The following is a 16755-nucleotide window of genomic DNA, read 5'->3' as shown; positions in this document are numbered from 1 at the left end:
CTAGTTCTCAAGATGTTTTGCAGTTTCTGTATTTCATAAATGAACGAACACGAAGGCAGGTGACAAGGAAGATGGGACGTAAATAAGCTTCCTGTCTCCCTCCTGTCTCCTTCTTGTTCTTCCTTCTTCTCTGCGTTGTGTTACATCCTCGAAGAGAAAGGCTTCTCAACTGCGGAAATACTTATGAAGTCCGGCGTTCTGTCTTCTGAAGTTTGGGGTTTTATTTTATTTTGCTTTCTGTAGAGAACTCAACACTCCAAGAGCTAGACTAGGATGCCTTGTATCAAACTTGCATGCTTTTCTGTCTTCCGTCAGTAACAAGGCACAGCTGTCCTCATCATTGACAAAGGATGTCCATTTGACAGGGAAGCTGATTACCCAAAGTACGGCAGTTATCAGGAAGTACTTGGAGAAGAACAGTGTAGTCATTGGGTACCAAATTTGAGTTAAATAAGGTGGACTAATGTAGCTAGTGTAGCCTGAGAGAACAGCATTTAATCTCCTGCTTAAAAATATAGGCCCCAAACTTATTTATAAATTTTGTAAATATACTCAGTTTGAAAAAAATGACCTGAAGTCTTTACAGGGTGTAGTGGAGGGCATTTGTGATTTAATATTTGAATATCTACTCTGAAAATGGCTTTTCGACACTAGCCCCATAGGCACCCTAGAAGTCCCTTGTGGAAGGTGAAAGTCTGAGTCTCAGACAGGTTTAGACTCTACCAAAGACCAGCCAGGACGCATTGTGGAAGCAGGAAAAGACCTCTGATGATCAGCTTCTGTGCCTTACGTTTTAAGGACAAAGCAAACTATGGCTCAGATGTCCCCATGTGGGAACTGTCCAGGAGAGGAAAAAAGGAATCTCTCTGCTTCTATTTGGAACTTATCCTGCAATGCACAGCACATCTGTACACCAAAAGATTTGTAAAAACCCACTGGAGCTCTGGGGAGTTATGGCTAATTCTAAATTATTTGGAAGGATAACGAATAATAGCTAATTGGTTACTACCTAGTTAATTAGTCCAGGGTTAATTAGGAACTCTACATTTTTATTGTTTGTTACATTTATAGTTGCAAGTAACAACTTGGGTTTTACCTTCCCACCCCTCTTTCTGCAAATAGAACCTGCTGATTTGAACACAGATCTCTTTCTTCATTTTTTTTTTTTTGCATTATTATCCTGGACAGTTTTAACAAAGTTTAACGTTATTTGAAAAAGATAAATATATATGATGCAACTGAAATGATTTAAATTGCATAGGCTCTGTGATTTATGCTAATTCTGTCATTTCAGAGTAGGCGGATGGTATTTGGAGTCAGAGGGCAGAGTGTTCCCCACTGGGGGGGGGCGTGTGTATATGTGCCTCTGAGTCTGTCTTGACTGAGAGTCCAGTACGTGAACACTGTTCTCTCAACCCATAATCTCATTCTCTCGTCTTCTGCTTTCTCCTGTCGGGCCTGAGAAGTTGCCCGGATGGCCGGAAAGCCACAGACTAAGGCTGACACGGGCCGCCGCCCCCATTGATAGCAGCGCCTCTGCTTGGTAGGTACCCCCGGCAGAGACTCCTGGTGACAGGTGTGTGGCTGAGCTCAGCTTCCTCCGAAGGTCCTGCGTGAACAGCGCTCCTTTCTTGATGGCCCTTATCACAGAGGGATCAGTGAGCAGGGCGGATTCCACGGGACAGATTAAAGGTTCCATTTGAAGATGACACTCACCCTCAAAGAGCTGTCCTCTGGAAGATGACAAAGGGGTCATCTCAGGGGTCCGAAGCCTTACAGGGATGTCTTTCATCTCTCCTGTGTGACGCTCAGCACTTCTTGACTGCTGAGAGGAAACCGTTGGACAAGATAAGAGCAGAGAGCCTGAGGCTCTCCTGTTCTGTCCTGCCTTGTCCACGGGGCCTTCCGGAAAATCTATGTCTTTACCCCAGTTGTGGTGACATTCTCCTTAGAGAGCTGCCTTGAAGAGAGCAAAGGGGTTTGGTCACAGCCCCTCGAAAGAACAGCAGAGCCATCCACAAACACCTAGATTGGATGCCACACCTAATACGACACCTGCTCTAATCTGATACCCAGTGAGCATGGCTCTTTGTCCAAAGATGGAGTCAGGGAGGGCACAGAACCGTGTACTACAGTAAAATAACATAATGCAAGGTGGGTTGAGGTGGAGAATCCGAACTGGATTGCCAAAAATACCTAGAATATTTAAGCCTCACTGATACATGATGTTAACTCGGACAATTTTCCACGTGTTTGGCAAAAGTTTGTGATTTCTAAAGTAAGGTGAGGGGGGATGCCTAATTTAATGACTCTCACTATTTATAGAAGTCGTTCATTAGCTTCTGAACTCTTAGATGTCAGGGAACTCATGCAATTTGAAAAGCAAGTTCTACAGTTAATGGATGAAACTGAGCTTAAAGAAACTAGCCATTTGAGTCTAGGAAGCTTTTTACTTGATAAGTTCTTTAATATAGTTGGGAATGCAATATATAAAATGTACGAAGTTGGCAACGTTGCAGAACCAGAATATGTGGTATACCAGCTGTAAAAGCCAAATGAGGCCATAGTGATGTAATGAAGTGGAGCTTTATTTAATTTTTTCCATATATCAAGAACTCAGGATGTAGGTAGCCCAGGACTGCTTTGCAGACCAATGACTTGGGGACTTAGACTCTGGGAATTTTCCTGCTCTGAATTGAGAAGTCTTGCATGTAGACCAAGGAAAAAAGGATTGACTGTTGAGATAGATAGAGGAAGGAATAAATCAAAAGAATATTTCAAAGAATCTTGCCTGTCACCTTAGATTAATAGGTATGCAGCAAACTTGTGCCAACAGAAGTAACAGGAAATAGAACCATCAAAGATAACTATGCATTCTAAGTTTTCTAGCAGCCTAGCAGAATTGTGGTGTGACTAGCAAGAAAGTTGTAAAGAAGAAACATATTTTGGAGGAGAAGAGGGAAACACATTTGGGGAAGGTCGATCAAGATTGATTGGATAAAGATGGTCAATATGCTCAGGTTGACAAAGAAATAGTCAAGCAGGCTATAGGCACCAAGAATATAAGAGCAGAACATGGGTGAGAGATGGGGTCTGCAAAGGATTACATGGGATTTAGTATCATGGAGGTCTCAGTGGAAGAAGAAAGTGGATTTATTTTCTAAAGGGGAGAATATAGAGAACTAGAGAGAATACCACAACAGAACCTTGCATAAGCTCAGCATTAAGGCACAGCCTGCTGCAAAGGAAAGACAGTTGAGGGGGTGACCTGATATGGCGCCAGCAGTGATGGGGCCAGCACGATGGGGCCAGGAGAGTGCCACAGTGCAGGAGAGGCTGCCAGCAGAGTTCGGGGTGGACCAGAGGTCCAGAGATGGGCAATAACAGACAACTGGAGGCATTTCCTGACACCAGGAGATCTGTGTCCATAGTTAAGAGATAGTAGTCGTATCACAGGCATTTCAGGAGGGAGGGTGTGGAGAGTGGCTATCAGCACAGAGCAGAAATGCAGAAAAATCGCAGCACGCTTTGAAGAAGCAGTGAGGTGTTGATCTTTAGTGCAATCTATTTTTTTTTTTTTTTTTTGTGGTACGCGGGCCTCTCACTGATGTGGCCTCTCCCGTCGTGGAGCACAGGCTCCGGACGCGCAGGCTCAGCGGCCATGGCTCACGGGCCCAGCCGCTCCGCGGCATGTGGGATCCTCCTGGACCAGGGCACGAACCTGTGTCCCCTGCATCGGCAGGCGGACTCTCAACCACTGTGCCACCAGGGAAGCCCTTTTTTTTTCCCCCTTAAAGTGGGGGTGATCTGAGCATATATAAAGACGGAGGAAAAGGCCTGTACAGAGAAGCGGAGCAGGCTCTGGAGAAATAGAGTTTCTCCACGTTTTCTAACAGCCTGCCAGGGGGGTGATACAGGCAAATGTGAACCTAGTGCCAGCCCTATTCAATGTACTATTCTTATTGCATAATTTTGTTTAAATGTGGAGATGAAATTTTCCCCTAAAGACAAGAAGTTATCATTCTTTGCAGAAATCTGTTTTTGCCTTAAAGCAAAAGGACATTCCTCCCAGGACCTATCATGGTATTCCCTGTGTGCGAATTTAGCTTTCTTCAGGGGTATACGTGCATGAGCTGTAAGAAGGGCCGCATTTAGGTGTGTATACAGGGTGTGAATGTGTAGTGAAAGTACACAGAACTCACTCCAAGCCTGCAAGGGCCCTACTTTTTTCCCCAGTGGCATATGGGAGTGTTGCAGTTCCGTCAGTTTTGCTTATGGGTGGTGTAGTGCTTCATAGATTCTGTCTAATGCTGAGGAGTCCGGTCAGGAATGGGCAGGATTTAGGGGTGTCCTGGAGCATCATCCTGTCAAGTAGGGTGTGTTTCTGTGAAGCGTTCCTCCACATAGAGAATAAAGCAAGTATTTCATCATTTTCTGGAACTGTATGAAGAAAGAGGGTAGATGTACCCACAGATAGCTAAGCTCATGCTTTCAAACATGTTTAGCTCTTAAGTATGTGTATCATGCTTCAACAACACTAGTTAAGTGGAAAAGAATAACTGAATCCTTTCTTGTTTTATGTAATTGAGGCCAAATCACATCTTTGGCTTATTTTTCTTACTGAGGCAACCTTCATGTTGACTTTGCAAATAGCATATTATTTATTTCCCAGGTCCATAAGACATAAACTTTACTGTCAACTTGCTTCAAGCCAAGGTCAGAACAGAAGACTTACACAGGTCTAGGCTAAAAAACTGTGAAAAATATGAATTTAACTGAAATGGAAACAAATAAAAGCTGAAGACCATCCAACATTTAGCTGAAAAAGAACCAGGCATCTTGCTTTAGTTTTTCCTTCACCACTAAAGGATTATGAAACTTAGGATTTCATTTATCTTCTGGGGTCTGCAGTCTTTTCATCTATAAAATAATAAAAGCTTGAGAACATGATGCAACGACATCACCTCTAGTGCTGGAAGTATACAATGCTGTGAAAATAAAGCTACCATGTGATGAATGCTGTCTTCACTAAGCTTTATAGACAGAAGGGAATGATATTGATGAGGTTGATCAGAGTGTTGACTGGAAGGTCTGCAGCCTGGCTCTCCATTCAATGAGTTAATAGATGGAAACAGCTTAGAATGCCATTCCTGGCTGCCTCTTACACCAGGGCTCCAGTGCCTGGACGCAGCGTATTGAAGAATCTAAATCACGGCCCCTTTCCCACAGGCTTTATAAGCTGGTATAATTGGCACCATTGGCCCTTGAAATTGTTTTGACTTGGTTACTCTCTCAAAAATTCAAATTATATCCCTATATCTAGTAGGTATTTAGTTCACCCACAGTTCCTATTTATTCACTGTCTCTTCTGTGCCAGAAGACTGTGTTATCTGAGTATAAACTTATAAAAGGCAGTTGTGCAGGAGCGAGGCAAGTGCATCCAGGAAAAGAAGAGTTACACGGAGAGCCCGCTGACATACTGGGGAGGAAGATCTCCTCTTTTTGGGTCACGAGAGGCTGACTTCACAGTTGCTCCTGCAAAGAGAAGTGAAGCCCAGTAGGCACGTCCTGTAAGTCACCTCGCTGGCACTCATCCCAGCGGCCGCCGTCCACGGCGTCCTCCTGGTGTTGAACGTGTCCTTAGTGATCCCGGAAGTTGTTCAGGTACGTAGGGCTGTAAAGGAGGTATTAGGTGAGCACAGCAAAATGGACACGGTTTCCTCATGAGCGTATGTGTGCATGTCTGCACACAGCTTATGTACAGGAAAAACACAGTGTGATTCTCGTGTTCACATTTGAGAATTTACTGTTAGTCAGGAACTTGACAGAGGTCTCAGCAAGGTTTGGGGTGGGGACTCTTCTGCTTAGGATCCCCTGTAGGCTAAGCTCTATGAGGGCTGTGTTGCCCAGCCCAGGGCAGGCCTTTGATAAAGATCTGTGGAAGGAAAAGGTGAGGGAGAAAGAACATCACCTTCCTCTGTTACCTGTCCAGTCCTCTGTGTTGCCAGACCCTTTTCTGGGATCTGTTTTGGTCCCTGTCCCATCCCGAACAGGATATGTGTACCTTTGCTATCAGGCTGATACAGTCATTTCTGAGAAGGATCCGTCTCCACTGCTGTTCAGGTCCCAAAGCTCAGGGTCTCCGCTCACGGCATTGCTGTAGTTCTGTTGGATTCCTATTAGCACGTTGTACACAATCACGCTAGCAGAATTTGAGGCCTGCTACGCATGTGTGCAAAATCATGGGCCCCACCTGCAGGCTGCGACGAGGGAGTGGTTTCTTCTCTCTGTGCCCTGTTGGAAGGTGCATGAAGAGGTAGAGATGAGGGCGGTGGAGGATATATAGTGCACCTTTTCTTTTAGATGACAGGAAACAATGTAGAGTTTGAACGTCCCCTCAAAAATAGTTTCCCGTCATTCCAAAAACTATGTTGCAGGGCTACTGTCCCGTTGCAAGTCTGGCCTCTTCCTAACTCCAAGCCTTCCTGCCACGTGCCTCTCCTGCTGGGGGGAAGGGGGGGTTGTTTGTTTGTTTTTTCATTTTTTCTTACTTCTTATTTGATAGTGGGGTATAGTTGATCAACAATGTTGTGTTAGTTTCAGGTGTACAGCAAAGTGATTCAGTTATACGTAGACATGTATCTATTCTTTTTCAAATTCTTTTCCCAAATAGGTTGTTGCATAATATCGAGCTCAGTTCCCTGTGCTCTACAGTAAGCCCTTGTTAGTTATCGATTTTAAATATAGCAGTGTGGACATGTCACTCCCAAACTCCATAACTATCCCTTCCCCCTCCCTCCCCCCTGGTAACCATAAGATGGTTTTTTTTTTTTTTTTTTTTTTTTTTTTGCTGTACGCAGGCCTCTCACTGCTGTGGCCTCTCCCATTGCGGAGCACAGGCTCCGGACGCGCAGGCTCAGCGGCCACGGCTCACGGGCCCAGCCACTCCACAGCATGTGGGATCCTCCCGGACCGGGGCACGAACCCGTGTCCCCTGCATCGGCAGGCGGACTCTCAACCACTGCACCACCAGGGAAACCCCATAAGGTGGGTTTTATAAGCAGCAGCAAGACAAAACTTTGTTATTTTTGAAGAAAAAACTTAGGGAGTAGATTTGCCGTGCTCTGACAATGCATGTTTTGCATTCTTACTGGACATTAGGGCCTTTCACATCAAAACGCACTCAAGAATGGAGGCAAAGATCTTGTCAGAAAATGTGTATGTCCATATGCTTTGGAACATCATATTTTTTACTGTGGATAGAAAAAAATAGATTCACTTCTTAAACAATGTAAGTGCCATGTGGTTAGTTTCCTTTGTAGCTTCTCAGGTCTCCAGTGATGCTGGACAGGTTGCTTGTTGCAAACGTCAGTTAATGTGACGCAGACATTTGACTCTGAAGGTTGGCCTCTGCAGCGTCACGAAGAATATCAGTTTCCGTGGGACCGGGAGAAACATAGTAACCATAACTAATAAAGCTTAGAAAGTCTTAGGAGAGTTGCCCTCCGGCCAAGCAGTGGCTCTCTCTTGTGGTAGGGACTGACATGAAATTTAGAGCTGACGGCAAATGCTCACAACACACAGATCTTTCCAGACGCAAGGCTGATCGCAAGGACAAATCAGGTTACCTTCTAAAGCAGCAGCTAAAGCTGGCTGATCAGAGCGACGCATGTAGACAAATTCAGAAGAGAGTGTGTTGTATCTATTCTGACTGGACTTGTGGACCCTCTGCAGACACAGAGGTGCTGCTGACTCCTTGAAAAGCCTGGGAGAGTGGCCAAGGACATTCCCGTCTTGGCAGAAAAAGGTGATTGATTGAGCAAACATCAGAAAAAGTGCCCTCCGCTGCATGCCGGTGGAGCCAGGCTTAGAGGTGTAGTGGCAGGTTGAAGTGGCACAGCCAGACCCGGATGGGCACCCACACGTGGACGTTTCCGCGGTGCCGGGAGGCTCCTCCCAGCCTGGGAACCACCCAATTCAAACACATCAGGAGTAAAGTGGGGCAAGTCCCCGTTACCCAGGACTCCCAACTACACACTTTGTATCCCTTTTCTCCACAACGTCTGCACACGTCTGCACGTAGGACTTCTTTTGAGCCTGTCCTGAAGATATAAATTCAAGGTAAACCTATACATACTCTAAGTAAATCTGTTAAAGTTTTGGAAGATGGTTCTTCCTGTGCTAGATCCTGTAAAGATCCTTTCTGTTTCAGATTAATCTTGAATTTTGGGAGCATCTGACGTCAACTTTATGCGAAATGAAGGAAGTCTTTGCAAAAAAAAAAAAAAAACACGTGTATATGATACACATATATGTATCATGGTAGCAGTTTTTATGTAGAAGCAATACATAGTCCTAAGCTATCTCATCTATGTAAATACCCTGTAAGAATCAGTCATTGTAACCCCACTCTTAAAGGAAACAGAAGAAGAAAACAGGTATGAGTCAAGCGAAGTCAAGGGTTGGGATACAACTCATTTCCTTTTTATCCATGTGATCGGATCCCAGTTTAACTTCTGTGAGCTTCAATTTGTTTATCTGGATAACTGAAAAATAGATTATATAGAGAGACTTTGAGACTTTGCGCTGTTGAATAAATGCTCATTTACTTTATTCCTATCTATCAATCTATCATCTATCTGTCATGTATTATGTATGCCTCTGTCTATATTTATCATCTGTCTATGTATGTATGTATTATGTATGTATGTATCTATCTGTCTATCTAAGGCATTTCTGAAGATGCAGTGTGTGGTTGAGACACAGTATGTGTTAACAGGTACAGTCAGATAGTAATATCAGCTGGAGAGTTATTTATGGATTCAGCAATTATTTAATGAGTATCAACTTTGTGCAAAACTCATAAAAGAGGCGACTAAATATTACCGCCAATTTGTGAAGAATTATAGTGTACATTTCCTAAATTTACGCACCCAGAAAGCAGTCCAGATTTTGTCATTGCTGTCCTTGGGTTTTCTCCACATAGATGGTCTTTGTTAACAAGCAACCGGGAAGACAAAGCTGAGTGGAGACAGGCATAGGAGTTACGTCAAAGACAGTGTCACCGTGTCTTTATAGGGAAACCCATGCCTGAACCCCAGCCCTACACATGAAGGAAATCACTGCGGTTCACCAAATGGTTTCTCAATAAACACAGGCTTTGTTTGTCTTGTGCTGGTGTTGTATTTCACATTTGTTGAGCAGTGAGCGGTGTTTTCCCTCGCGTGCCTGCAACCCCTGCTGTTGGTAAAGGCGTCCGATAGAGCAGCATAGCCTTAAGTGTTTCTGTCTCTAGGGGGCCAAGGTTGCTGCTACATTAATCTCTGGCTTGGGGAGGCTGCGGGAGGCTTTTTTTGAATCTGTATGCCTGAGTTCAGGCCTTCCAAACGGCGTCTCTGTGACAGTCAAGAGGGCGCAGAGCTTTTATTCCTCATTGGAGTAAGGAGCAGGTGTAGAACAAGCGGCCAGAGATGACAGGAGGCTTGTCTCGAGGCGTGGAAGGCAGAGGTCAAGGGCTTCTGCTTAACAAGCTGCTGCCGTCTTTCCAACGGGGCTCCTCAGTCCAGCGCCTCATCAGAGCTGCTGGCCTCTTAGGAGAGCCTCTTAGGTTTGAAAAACATTGGTGTTAAAGGGACATGACCTTCCCCAGGTAGCTTACAGTTCAAGCCAGCCCGACCCATGTGATCCCTGTGCGTTCTTTAAGGGAGTCTGTGAAGCATAACGTGAGCCAAAGACATGATAAACATCTCAGCTGGCCTTACTCGCATTTAGAGTGCAGGACTGCTTTCATGGGAGAGAGAGAAAAAATGTCCTGGTCGGATTTTTTTTTTTTTTTTTTTTTTGGTTGGATGTGTTGCGCTTCAGCAGGTACCACGAGGAGATAAATATTAACCCCCTGTAATGCAGTCACTGGCTCATCTTAGCAGAACAGCGTTCTGAGGAAATGTGAAACCACTGTTCTCACTGTGTGCCCCTCCCGCTATTCTGGGCGTTGGCAAACTTGAGCCTCTGGGGCGAATGTGGCCCACGGCCTGTTTTGTAAATAAAGTTTTATTGGAAGACAGCCATGGCCCCTGATGGGCGAGCAGTCTATGGCTGCTTTTGTCAGACACCGGGAGAGCTGAGTTGTTGTGTAAAACATTCTTTGGTTGACAGAGCCTACGATATTTATTTAAGATTTACAGAAAACTTTGCTGACCGTGCGAAAGACCCTTCCTCTGCTCACGGTCTGCATTTCACTGTCTCATCTGCAAATTTCTCCTTGGCAGAAGCTAACCCAGCATCTCTTTAGCAAAATATCCCGGGACTTCCCTGGAGGTCCAGTGCTTCAGACTTCGCCTTCCAACGCAGGGGGTGCATGTTGGATCTCTGGTCGGGGAGCTAAGACCCTGCATGCCTCGTGGTCAAAAAACCAGAACATAAAATAGAAGCAGTATTGTAACAAATTCAATCAAGACTTTGAAAAAGGGTACACCTCAAAAACGTCTTAAAAAAGAAAAAAGTCTCCTACTGGCCACATGTGCCTAGAGAGTACTTGAAATGTGCTTGCCATGACGAAAGAACTGAGTTTTAAATTTTATTTAGTTTTAACTAATTTACGTGGCTACATATGGCTATTGGCTGCTCTGTTGGGTGCATGAAAGAGTTCTTTGGTTGCATCACAAACTAAGGAAAGAAGAAATCTGGGGAGCTGTGGTCACACTGTGATATTCCTTTTCTAAGATTTTTTTTTTTTTGGTGCAATTCTAAAAGGTATTATTTTTTTACATTCCCTTTCTGATATTTCATTGTTAGCATAGAGAAATCAATTGATTTCTGTATATTAATCTTGTATCCTGCTACCTTGCTGTGATACTCCTTTTCTAAATTTTTTTTGTGAAATATAACGCATACACACATTATGCAGAAACGTAATTATACCATTTTTACTTAATGTGTATCAGATTATGTAGGATTTCACTTTCTTTTTGAGTTCGTCTTAATGTTTTTAAAGGAATGTGTATGATTTAAATTTTGAAATTTTGCGTATAATGTAGATACCTTCCCAGTTTCTTTCCAGCATCAATTATTTATGCTTTATTTATTTTTTTCCTTTTCTTCTGGGTCAACTTTCCAGTTGATTATTAATTTTACCTTTCTGTTAAAAAATTGAGTACTTCGCTCTGTTCTACTCTATTTCATGTCTTTTTGCTCTACTTATCAGTTGGTGTTATCTTTTTTTTTAAATAAATTTATCTTTATTTTTGGCTGCGTTGGGTCTTCGTTGCTGTTCACGGGCTTTCTCTAGTTGCGGCGATCAGGGCTACTCTTTGTTGCGGTGCGTGGGCTCCTCATTGCGGTGGCTTCTCTTGTTGCGGAGCATGGGCTCTAGGTGCACAGGCTTCAGTACTTGTGGCGTGTGGGCTCAGTAGTTGTGGCTCGATGGCTCTGGAGCACAGGCTCAGTAGTTGTGGTACACGGGCTTAGTTGCTCCACGGCATGTGACATCTTCCCGGACCAGGGCTCGAACCCGTGTCCCCTGCGTTGGCAGGCGGATTCTTAACCCCTGTGCTGCCAGGGAAGCCCCGGTGCTATCTTTATTATTACCATCCTTTTACTTTCTTTGAGTAGTTTCCTTGAGTTTATTCTATTTCTTCAACTGCTTTGTTTGAGTTCTTAGCACAGGAATCTTTAACTATTTTTTTTCTGTTACATGCATTTTCGGCTCAAAATTTCTGTCTTCTTGTCTTTGATATTGTCAATTTGACTAGCATATGATTCAGCTTTCTTTTTAATTTTCTAGCTTGAGATTGGTTGATCTTTGACTCTGAAGATTTGTGTGTTTCACCAAACCTGCAAAGTTCTCAACCCTTTTCTTTTAGTATAGCCTCTTCTGCATCAAAAAAAAAAAAATCCACTTAAATATATTTTGGATCTTGTCATATGGTCAGTTAAATCTAAAACTTCTGTTTAATTTTTATAGTTCTTCACTTTTCTGTAGCTCAGTCTTCATTATTTCTACACATCTGTATTATAATTATATATTATATAATTATATATATAATTATATATTATATATTATATTACAATTAGTATTCTTTTCAGCTATCTTAATCAGCCTATAATCCTTCCATTGATTTTTTTTTTTAATTTCAACTTTTTTTTGTTTTCATTTAAAACATTTTACTTGGTAGTCTCTCAAAAATCTACCTGGCCATTTTTATTTTATTTATTTATTTTTGGCTTCATTGGGTCTTTGTTTCTGCGTACGGGCTTTCTCTAGTTGCGGCGAGTGGGGGCTACTGTTTGTTGTGGTGCGCGGGCTTCTCATTACAGTGGCTTCTCTTGTCATGGAGCACAGGCTCTAGGCACGCGGGCTTCAGTCGTTGTGGCATGTGGGCTTCAGTAGTTGTGGCTCATGGGCTCTAGAGCCCATGCTTAGTTGCTCCGTGTCATGTGGGATCTTCCAGGACCAGGGCTTGAACCTGTGTCCCCTGCATTAGCAGGCAGATTCTTAACCATTGCACCACCAGGGAAGCCCTGCCTGGCCATTTTTATGGTATCTTGTTTCTTACTTGTGTTGTTAATTCCTTCTGTTTTTGTTTAGATATTTAAAACATATTAATTTTATATTCTGCATTGATAATTTTAATGTCTGGTATCTTTGGGGGTTATATCCTACTGTTTGATTCTAATGACTATCACTCTTGGTAGGGGGAAATCATACAGTTTGTAATTTTTTTAATGTAATTTTTTTGGATCTGTCTCTGTGAGGTAGAGACACTTCATAAAGATGCCTTTGAACCTTCAAACTGTGAAATCTATAAACTGTACATGGTTGGTGGGAAGGAACAGAGGTGGAGACTGCAGGAAAAGCTTGTGCTCTTTTTAGAGACTGATTCTGAGTATAACCTAGTATCCAGAATACTTGAAAATGTTGATAATGTTAGTCTGGGACACACTCATCATCTTCTACCCTGACAGTTTTCCTCTAGTCGAATGGCATTGTGTTTGTATAATAAAGAAGATGGCTTTGCTTTTCTGTACAAAGGCAAGTTTTCTTAAAGATAAGTCTTGGGCAGTGGAAACTTTTTATCATCCTCAAGCTTAGAAAGGTATCACATAGTTGTCTTTTTGCGTGCATACTTCAAGCCAGGATCTGCATGCAAATTTAAAAAAAATTATCTTTATGCCTGGGGAGATTTTTTTTTCTCCTATTAAGCAGTAAAGTCAAGTTACAAAATTAATATATTTGGTCTTTGGAAATTTGCTAAATTGCAAATGCAGCACATGGATGGGCAGATGTCTGTTTCTACCTTCTTTTAGTATTTTTGGTGAAAGATAACTGAGGGACCGTAGACTAACCTGAAAATGCTTTTGTGTTTTTATCTTTGTTTTTGTGTATTCCTTTCTCTGCTTGTCCTGAATCGACGTGGATTAGCCGACTGACACACTAAGCTGGGAACTAATTCCCGTAGACGCTTTGCTTTGGTGTTCCCAGGTTTATTAATACCCAAGAATACGTACTTCTTACAAGTTTCCCAAAGTGCTTTCTATATCATCAGGCAAGTCAGGGAAGCACTAATTGAGGGAATTCACGCTCCATTAACCACACACTCAATTTACAAAATGACCTAGGTGCTTGTGAAATAATTTTTTTCCTAAGTCAAGATACAAGGTAAATATATTTCACCCTTGGAAATTTGCAAAATTCTCATAGAATATGAATTCGTAAATAATCTCATTTGCACATATAATGTCGAACCTTTTAATTTGTTTTCCATTGATTTTCAGTCACTGTTCTTAAGCTGTTACCCACATGGGATGAGAAAAGCACCCTACTAATTAGAATTTTGTTATCTTGGAATGCGTGTTATCTACTGGCTTAAAGATCATTGTGTACTTGCTGTGTCTCTGACAGAGACATGTGGGTACATGTCTATGGGGAAGAAGCAATAGCTCAGCTCCAGAGCTGTAGATTCATCACCTGTGTCACTTACTGGATGAGCACCTTGGGGCAACTTATATAAACTCCAGGGAGTCCCATTTTTCTTTTCTGTAAAATGGACTAAATAATTCCTCTGATCATAATGTGTTGATACTAAAGTCAGATAACTTACATAAATTGGTTTCAGGGGACTAAGTATTCAAGAAACAATACTGTCTTTTAGTGTTATTGTGAATAGTGGCATAATTGTTATCTTGATTATTACCATTATCATGAGAAGACATAGCAATTAATTGTCCATGAAGATAACAGAATGCTGATACCCAAGCAGCTGCAGCAGGGCATGTGCGTCTGTTTAATGTACTTTGTACATTGTGGTGTACCATGATTTGGGTGCAGTCAGAAAATAATGGAGCATCTGGGAATAAAACTTTCCGTCACTGTTCATAGTTAATATTCGCTTGGGATTTTCACGGAGAACTAGGCAGTGTTATTTCAATTCAAGCTATCTCTTTCTCCAAGTTATGCAAAGCAGTAAGCCTTGAATATTAAGAAAGGAGGAGCTGGACTTTAACAAAATTAGCAAAATGAAAAATTTAAGGAGAAAAATAGATCTTTAAAATTAACTTTGTTTTGAGATATTGTAGATTGTCATACGATGGTGGCCTTGCGCCTAGGATAATTCTTCACTTTTCTTCATCCTCTTTTTATAGGTAGAATGGTGACTGTCAATATATAGTGTACAAAATAAACAACACTGTGGTCACTTAGAGTTGTTTCTAGTTGTAGATGACATCTCTCGATTCTTGGTCCTGAATCTCCATCTGCCTAGCATGGTGTCACCAGATATCTCCTTACTCAGCGGTCACCTGCTGTCTGCTGAGTTCTCAGACCCCACACCACTCCAGTTACAAAGCACCACGGCTCCTGTTGTGGACTACAAGCCAAGCACACTTGACACTTGGTCACACCTGCCTACCTGTATGCATACCTCCATGCCTGTGGGCACCTGTGCAACTGTTAGCTGTTTGCCGGCAGGAGTCATGTTGTATTGGTTATTCTAGACACAGTGCTAGGACAGTAAGGAACCAATGATAGGTAATCATTGTGCAAATGTGAAATGATTAAACAGCATATTAATGTTTTACAAAGAGCTGGAAAGTGGAAATGAAAATCACCAATAAGCCAAGTTCAAATTGGCTGACTCAAGACGTGAAGACATGATTGAATTTGGGTGTAAGAGATATAAAGGGCTGGTAAAAATCATGTTTAAAAAATTTTTACATTTTAGACAAATAACAAAACTTAAGAAAATAGTGTAATAGTATAATAAACTTCCGATCACTCAGCTTCGAAACATGCACTCACGGTCGCTCTTGTTTCAGCTATATCTCCCCTCCCTCCAGTTTGGATAGTTTTGGAGCCAAGTCTGTACTCACATTGTCTCTTCAATAAACATTTCAGTGTTCACCTCCAAAACGTAGGACTGCAGAATGTAGTCTGCTGAGTGTGTGAATTTGGACAGCAAGTGTGAGCCTCGGAGCCTGTTTTGTGAGGGTCACAGCCCGTCAGGATCCACAGACAACAGATGCGGTGCAGATGTGTGTGCCTTGAGTAAAAAGACTCGTTAGACAGAAGCAGTCCCTTGCGTGAACTAGAGGAACAGAGTGCATGGCTTACTCCACATTTTCTTCCAAAGCTCGTTCCTTCCAAGAGAGACCTTTCTCTTTTTTTTTTTCTAACTTTTTTTTTTTTTTTTTTTTGCAGTACGCGGGCCTGTCACTGCTGTGGCCTCTCCCGTTGCGGAGCACAGGCTCCGGACGCGCAGGCTCAGCGGCCATGGCTCATGGGCCCAGCCGCTCCGCGGCATGTGGGATCTTCCCAGACCGGGATACGAACCCGAGTCCCCTGCATCGGCAGGCAGACTCTCAACCACTGCGCCACCAGGGAAGCCCGAGACACCTTTCTTTTTTTTTTTTTTTTTCTTTTCGGTACGCGGGCCTCTCACTGCCGTGGCCTCTCCCGCTGCGGAGCACAGGCTACGGACGCACAGTCTCAGCGGCCATGGCTCACGGGCCCAGCCGCTCCGCGGCATGTGGGACCCTCCCGGACCGGGGCACGAACCCGCGTCCCCTGCATCGGCAGGCGGACTCCCAACCACTGCGCCACCAGGGAAGCCCCCGAGACACCTTTCTTAACGACGCCAGCCTTAGCTTATTGCCATAGCCTCTTTATCAAGACAGTATTTTCCATACAACTACATTAGACAAAACCTTTTTTGATCATTTTCTGTTTGTGACAAACGGAGGTTTTGGGTAGATCAGAATAGGGTAAGAGATGAGGTGGCCAAAGAACCCTGCTTGTCCAGGACAGTCTTAGGTTTTGCCCTTTGTTTCAGAGCAAGGCCTGAGTATAAACCCTTTTGCTCAAAAAAATGTCCAGGCTTGAGCCATCCAGCCCGTGGTAACCCTAGACACAACTGTCTTAAACTAGGTTGGAGGCTGACAGGGATAGAGAACCCACCCCAGATGGAAATGCAGAGGCCGGTCACCTTGAGGAAACGGGATTCGCAGAGAAGCCATTGGTCAAATGAACTGTTGCAGGAGCTCGGTCGAATGGCTAAGTGCTGAGGCTTTGGGGTCCTCTGACTCCAGCACTGGAAATAGGTGATCTCCTCCCCTTGTCCATGCATCCAGCTCAGGGAGGTAGAAATGAGCTGTCACTCCACCCTGGGGGCCTGAGCCAGTCTCCCACGGGGGCCAAGACTGCTGATGTGCACACAGACACGGCTCGGTCTTTCTGGAATTCTTCCAGTTCTAACGTGTTGT

Source organism: Mesoplodon bidens (assembly GCF_964165515.1).
Source record: "Mesoplodon bidens genome assembly, chromosome: Y".
Lineage (NCBI taxonomy): Eukaryota > Metazoa > Chordata > Mammalia > Artiodactyla > Ziphiidae > Mesoplodon > Mesoplodon bidens.
Note: the sequence above shows the minus strand (reverse complement) of the source record.